The following is a 7646-nucleotide window of genomic DNA, read 5'->3' on the forward strand; positions in this document are numbered from 1 at the left end:
CAGCACAATTTTACTTTTAGTAATGCGATTTAAAACATTGAACGTCTTAAATCGTTTTTTAACAACAATGTTTTAAGCTGCATTCACATTTATCTGTCGTTTTGTGTTGTGATGCTCTGTCGCTCTCTCTCTCTATCTTATAGCTTTGATGTGACACAACACAAGCCGTCACAACACACTGCATCAGATATAAATGTGAACGCAACCATATAAAATGAATGAAACCGATACCGTTCTGATGCGTCAGGATCACGACACAACACGACAGATAATGTGAATCCGGCTTTACTTATTTCGATGGTCCTGGTTTCTTTCTTTGTATAATTTAATTGGAGAGTTCGTATTCCTAACTCAAATAGGCGACTTATTCGTAACTCGTAACTACGTTTATCTTGCATTAGATTGGTTCCGGTGACCTTAATTTTTTTACCTAAAAGAAACGAGAGATTTTAAAAAGAGTCCAGCATGATCCAGCATCTTATATGCACGTATTTTTTTAGAAATAAGTTTTAATCGTGACGGAAGTGTGAATGTAACTGTATAGGTAAAAAACTTAAGAAGATGACCTGTTGTACTTATTGAGTAATTTTATCATTATGTTTATTCCAAACAAAATAAATGGTATTTTGAATGTACGACATCCAATAGCCTGTCACGCTGCCACGTAACAAAATTACGGATTTTTTTGCTTGTCCAGTTACACTTTAAACTATAATAAAAATCATAATACAAGTTATTTAAAAAATTAAACCACAGCTTCCACTCTTCATCTTCAGCTAATTTAGTTGTTGTAGAACTAGGGGGGTTCCCGCCCTGATTGTCGCCCACTTAGGGGTGACAACCGACCGTGAATATCAGTAGTGCCACTTATAAAAATTCTAAAACTGTGGCAGATTGCCACAATCAAAAAATCATCAAAATCATTGTGGCTGATTCGAGTTTTGGGGTTACACCTACAATTTCCAACCCGGTGCCACCCATGCTACGCCACGGGGACACCCTCGTGTTGGCTGGTGTTCATGGGCGGGGTGATTGCTTTCCATCAGGTGATTCACATGCTCGTTTTCCCCATAGTATATAATAACCTAACCAACAAAAAGTTGGAAAACCTCTGACTTTGTCTCTTCAAAGTTCAATATCTCAAAAACTGCTAAACCGATTATGATGAAACACGTCTAAGAAAAACCAATGATTTCAAATAAAAAAAACCGCAGCCAAAAAAGGTCCACCCGTTTAATAGCTACTTTGCCACAGACAGACAGACAGACACACATAGCGGTCAAACTTATTTATAACACCCCTCTTTTTGCAGCGGGGGTTAAAAAAACGTCTTGTGCACTACTACGAGTACATACAACAGGTCATCTTAGTTTCTTACCTAGATCAAGGACCATATGGGTCCTTGCCTATATATAGATAGTAATCGCATTTGTTTCTATAACAAAACCGGCACAGGAGATGTCACAGGGTACCGAAGAGCTGACAGCTTCCAAGGACAAAGAATTATAACTGGTATAATTAATCAAAGATCAATCCGCTTAAAAGTAGTTCTATTAATTACTTACTTAGGTATAGTTGGGGTCATATAGCTGTCGCATCAAATATTATGTGTGGTGTTCTTATGATTAGCATCATAAAGGTATATTAGATAAATTGAATGTATTAGTAATATGTATGACTTCTACTTTATGTACACTCAAGGAAACTGAATCACGTACTAGGGTGGAGAACCGTTTCATACTTATTTCGCTATGATTTCTTTGGCAAATGTATGGAATGTCAACATGACATTAGTAGCACAAAGGTTCCACCCTGGCACGTGGTTCAGTTTCCTTGACTGTACGGCACCCTTTGTAGTCAAACTCTCACTTTTTAAGTGAATTGAAGAAAAACAATGACCGACAGTAATGTTACGTAAAATGAAATCCTATAGAAAATATTTGGTTAAGTAAGTACTTAGCATAATCTATTTTTATAATTTTAATGCAGTTAATATACCTAAGTATGTTCTGTATTAAATCAGCTCTAAAGTAACTGCGTGTTTAGTTACTGCGTGTTTGTAAATCTATGAAATTAATAAAATAAGTTTCAAAATATACCTGTCTTTTTTGTTTTGTACTTAACTTAGACTTAACTTGTGAGCAAAAAATCTGAACAGGACTCTATTGTCAACGGCGTAGAAGCGTAGCGTAGCGTAGTAGACTGTACAACATATTTTTGAATTACTGTTACTCCACGTTGATGTTAGGTAAGGACTTCTTCTACACGCCTATGTCGCAAGCTGCTCAAACTAAAAAAATATATACAATGGAATGGACTCACTGCTGAGGTTTTTCCATCTGGCTATGATTTGGGTACCTTCAAAAGGCGAGTGTATCGCCTTTTGCAAGGCCGACAACGCACCCGCAGTCCTAATAATGCTGTAGGTGTCCATGGGCGGCGGTGATCACACGATCAGGTGACCTGTCTGCTCGTTTGCCAGCTGTTTGATAAAAAATACAATTTTGCCTTCAAAAACAACTCACAACGTTTGAGCCTTTGGTTTGAGCTTATCCCAAAATACTTGTATGAATGATATTTTATATGACTTTTTTGGACAGGAAATTTGTTGAGTTTGTTAACTTAAATTAAAAACTTAAAAACCCGACTGTGTAAAGAACATTATATGAAAAGTAAAAAAATCGACACAAAACAAATAAAACCTAATGCAGGATATAGCGAGTTCAACAGTCGGGATGCGTTAAAAATCGTGACCGGATCAAAATTCCAAGTAATGGGTCCCGACTGTTGAATTCACTATATTCAGCACTAGGATTTATTTGTTTTATCGAGTTTCTTTACACAGTCTTGTTTTTATTTATATTTTTTAAATTTATTTTCTGTTTTTGCTAGAAGTACATATCGGTATGTATCTCATAATAATAATATTACGTATAAAACCTAATAGGTACGAGTAGTAGGTAACTTAAGTTTAGTGACGAATCGATAAAAATGTTTAGTACGAATCGATAAAATCGCACATAAATAAATCATTTTCGCCATCGATGCTCAGTCGTGACTGTATCTCATTAGTACCCTGACACGTTGAACCACCATCGTACAATACCGCCGATATTACCATAGAGGAAACGGAGAGGCGTTCGAGTAACTCGGGAAAAGTTACTCACACCACAGGAACCATTTTGTAAATGAAACCATTGCCCACGCCGAACATCCTGCTTCACCAGAAACACTCATTCGATTTCTTCGTACCAACGAAGGAAGCGACATCATCGCCATTCCAATCACATCGTATACCGCATATAAATAATAGAAATTATCCAATAATGTACGCGAGTAAGTACTCGGCTACTAGACGCGCGCTTGTTACGAATCGTATTTAATATCAGCGTGTTGACCGAACAATAAATTATATTAAGATACGATGACATTTCGATAAATATTGAACGGTTTTTTCGATAGGAAGGTCGATGTTATCGGTTAGGTAGGTGGCTACCAGCAATTACATATTGTAATAGAACGATAAGCTACCTAATTGTGTGTAAATATACATGGGTGACGGTTTTTAATGTCGAACGTGCGTTTATTTCACTTCTAACATGCTTTTAAAATATGTACCTACTGACTAAATTATTTATACAACTGACCGGTAGAACCTCTGACGTCTCGCAAGAGTTTATCGCTAGTGCTTTTAGCAAGCGATGGAGATTTAGGTACCTATCCATTTCACTACGAGCAAGCTACCTAACTAATCACATAATATAAAGTTTCTGAAAGTATGTAGATAGAGTCTATCTCTATTAATTCTAATTCTCATTTTATCATAAATATGAATACCTATGTTTGTTCCCGCTTGATGCCTCAACGTTTCAATTGATCATGTATAAAGGTGAACTTATCCCTTTACAGAATCTCTATCAGAGACAAATATGTCAATAATGCCAATAGACGGTCTGGCACTTTGAAAGTTCGATTCATTTGATAGGAATTTATTCAAAAATTGATAGACCACTTACTTTGGCTGATGGTGCCATGTACTATGAGAATCTCGAATATTTGCTGGTGTATCCCTTAAATATGTGAATATTTTATTTTAAGGATAGCCTCTGCCCAGAGAAGTTTTTATTCTTATTTAAGCCGGAATTATTGAAGCACATGGTTGGGTTAGACGAGGCATAGGTACTCTACCTTTTTTTTATGGACCACGAATGTGTTGTAGCAATGGTGCCATGCCAACTCAGAGGTATATTGGCTCTCTTTAGTTCCTAGTTGTAAAATATACTATTTCGTGCCATGTGGGCCACTCATAGAGGCTAACGGGCACGCTGAGAACAGCTGAGTTAATCTAAGTAATTGAATATGAAAGTCTATCTAAATGAAAGGATTATAGGTACATCGGAAATTTTAAATCAAATCGTACACAATGCTTGGAAATGACGCCACAATTAAAATAATCCTGGAAAATATTTACAGGGTTGTTTAATATAACTAACCCAACGCAACCATTTCCTGAAATCCTCCTGATTTTTAAAATACTTTGTCATAATGTTGATAATTTGATAAATACCTACTTAATCTTATACCAGGTGTGGCCTGTAATATGAGCAAATAATTAAAACATAGACCATACTCCTCAAACTGAACAACGTTAGTTCAGCGACTTTTAAAAATAATTATTTTTTTAATTTTTATTACACTTTTAATCTTGATGTTTGTAGCGTGACAGGCGACGTTAGTTGTGTTCCAGGATGGCGTACGATATATAGCAGTATTTAATTTGTATGAAAAAAGGAAAATTAAAAGACTCCTTTATTTTTAAGAGTCGCTGAATGTTGTTCAGTTTGACGAGGACGTTTTATGTTTTAATTTTTTGCTCGTATTACAGGCCACACCCGTTATACCTACCACATTGTAGTGAGTTTTCTCAAGTCAAGAGTCAAGGTGTGGTTTACTCATTAGTACCGGCTGAACCCAACCGTATTTTTCTAAGAATATGAAATACTTAATAACAATAACAAATCAAAATTCGTCGAAGCGTCAGCCCTGCGCCCGCGCCGGCGTCGCGGCGTCGCTCTTCCCCGGATGAGCACCAAATGTGTGATATTTTTAGGCATGTTGATTGCCCTTTTCCTGTTTCCGGCAGCTCTATCTCTGCACAGATACAAAACTGTTAATTAGTGACGAATTAATGCTAACTTGTTGCGCTTGATCACGTCAATCGAGTGGCAAAATTTATCGATCTTCTTTTTGTTTATTAGCACTGGTCGTTTAACTTCCTAAAATGAGATTTTAGCTTGTACCGTCGCGGAATGAAAAGGTTGACCACCTTAAAGGTCTGTTTTTGCTTGCTCAGTATAAGTTGTCAGTATCTGCTTTAGCGACCGAGTATGACTTATTCTGTCATAATGTATCTGTTACAAAAGTTCAAAACGTTAATATTCTGCTTTCAAAAATTATGAGAAATGTTAGTATGCGAAAAAATATATGCGAAAAGTAATTCGGTGACCTGACCCATTTCTTTAGTATAAGCGACAGGAAACTGATATAGGAAAATAATAGCGGCATAGGCGTATAAAGGGGGGGGGGCGAGTCCGAGTGGGCCGCGAAAAAATGGTCCCTGCCCCCCCCTGAAAAATAACCTTATACGCCAATGCATAGCGGTCAAAACGCTTGCTATATCCTAATTATTTTCTCGAGCGCGCGAGGTGTCGTGTCGTGACGGAGGGGTTCAGTGACCCGGTGTCCTGCCTCCTGCCGCTTTCACTATTCATCGAAGCAATATCAGTTCCTGAGAATAAAGTATAGACACCTGCTCAATAGTAGCAGGAACGCGTGTTCAGGCTGAGCAAATGTGCCTGGTAGAGCCAAAATGAAACTTAGGTATACTTATATCTTACAATCGCGTCAACACCTTATCTGACCATTTGTGAACTTTATTCTTATTACCAGCTGTTGCCCACGACTTTGTCCGTAGAATTCGTTTATCGGTATCCCGCGGGAACTATGCAATTTTCCGGGATAAAAACTATCCTATTTCCTTCCCCGGGACTCAAACTTTCTGTGTCCCGAATTTGATCTAAATCGATCAAACGCGAAAAGATAACTGACAAACATAATATGCAGACTTACAAACTTTCGTAATATAAATTATCGTTATATTATTTCGTATTATAAATTTCGCAATATTTCGTTTCGTTTATAATATTAGTGGGACAACCAGGCAACAAGCATGCATCGAGGGTTAGTTAACGTGACTGTTTTAGGGTTCGCTAAGGTTTCGCAACTAACGTTTGGTAACCTGATTCATTTCGCAACTGTTTAATATTTCTGAAACTGTAAATATGTTAGGATTTTTATAAAACTAACCTAACGTAACCTAAAGGGTTGCCAAACGTTGCGAAATGAATCAGGTTGCGAAACGTTAGTTGCGAAATGAACGGATACACCCTGTTTTAAGCATCTCAATTATGTTGTATTTGTTTCAGTAAAAGACAATTGCAAGAACCAAAAATTACAATATTTTTACTTTACTTCACCGCTACCAACCGTGCACTAAAACTACGTCTGTGCGACAGACTGTTCACAGTGGACACGTCGAGTGTTGTGGTTATGAAATATTTAGTTGGGCCTGTAAGACGTATTAATTTATTGTTTTATGTTGAAAAGAACCAAAATAGGTTTTGTATGTTAACAAATTAAGTGTAGCAAAGATGCAGCGGAGAAGTACCTAAGGTAAACATATTATAGTTCATTGATATGGAGAAGTAATACCTGAACCATCAATTACTTGTAAGCTCGCTGGATTCCACTCAACCTATTGTTAGAGCATCTATCACATGATCTGGTTTTTACAGGACTGTAACCATAAACAATGATATTTTATCTAAACCTTTGGAAATCCCTGCCGAAACCTCCTCTTCGCTTGCGGTCATCGTGACATCTCTGGCGCAATGGAGCGTCACCGAGGGTAGGTAAAAACCGTGTGCATTCAACTATGACTCCAGCCAAAGGATTGCTGATGAAAAAAACTAAGCTGTCAAGAAGCCACAGTAATTCCCGTAGATCCTTCGTTCCACTCCGTCCTTGTAATCGCCGAATAAGCAGAGACAATCAAACAATAATAATAAAGGCTACTCGATGTAGGTACTTTTAACAACCTCTCATTGAACACAGCGTAACACTTTTGGGTTGCTCAAGGCTCTGCACTGGGCATGTTGATAGAGAATTATCCAGCTATGGTCCAAGTTACATCATTCGAAATATGAAATTGGTTATCATCGTTAATTATCGATTCATCGTAAGTGCATGGCCATGTTGGATGCGGTCGCCATGTTTGCTGGCTTCCGGCGCGCGCGTGTTCGCGCATTTTAATGTTGTTCGCGGACAGCGTTCGCCGCGCATGCGTGCTACGTCCTATTTCGACACAATGATGTTTCCTTCCATGGGTTCCGTCAAGGTGCGGGGATAGAACTCAGGCCCCAAGATGTACAGTCGAATCATTTGATTCTTGACCCACCGAAACGTTTTCACAGTAAGTGTCATAATAAATTCCCTTGTCAAGCAATGCGATGACACTACACTTATGACATTTTCTACGAAAAGGTTCCACAGGGGGTCACGATTCAATTGGTTCGAGTGTACGAGTA

Source organism: Choristoneura fumiferana, chromosome 2 (assembly GCF_025370935.1).
Source record: "Choristoneura fumiferana chromosome 2, NRCan_CFum_1, whole genome shotgun sequence".
In the NCBI taxonomy this organism is placed as follows: domain Eukaryota; kingdom Metazoa; phylum Arthropoda; class Insecta; order Lepidoptera; family Tortricidae; genus Choristoneura; species Choristoneura fumiferana.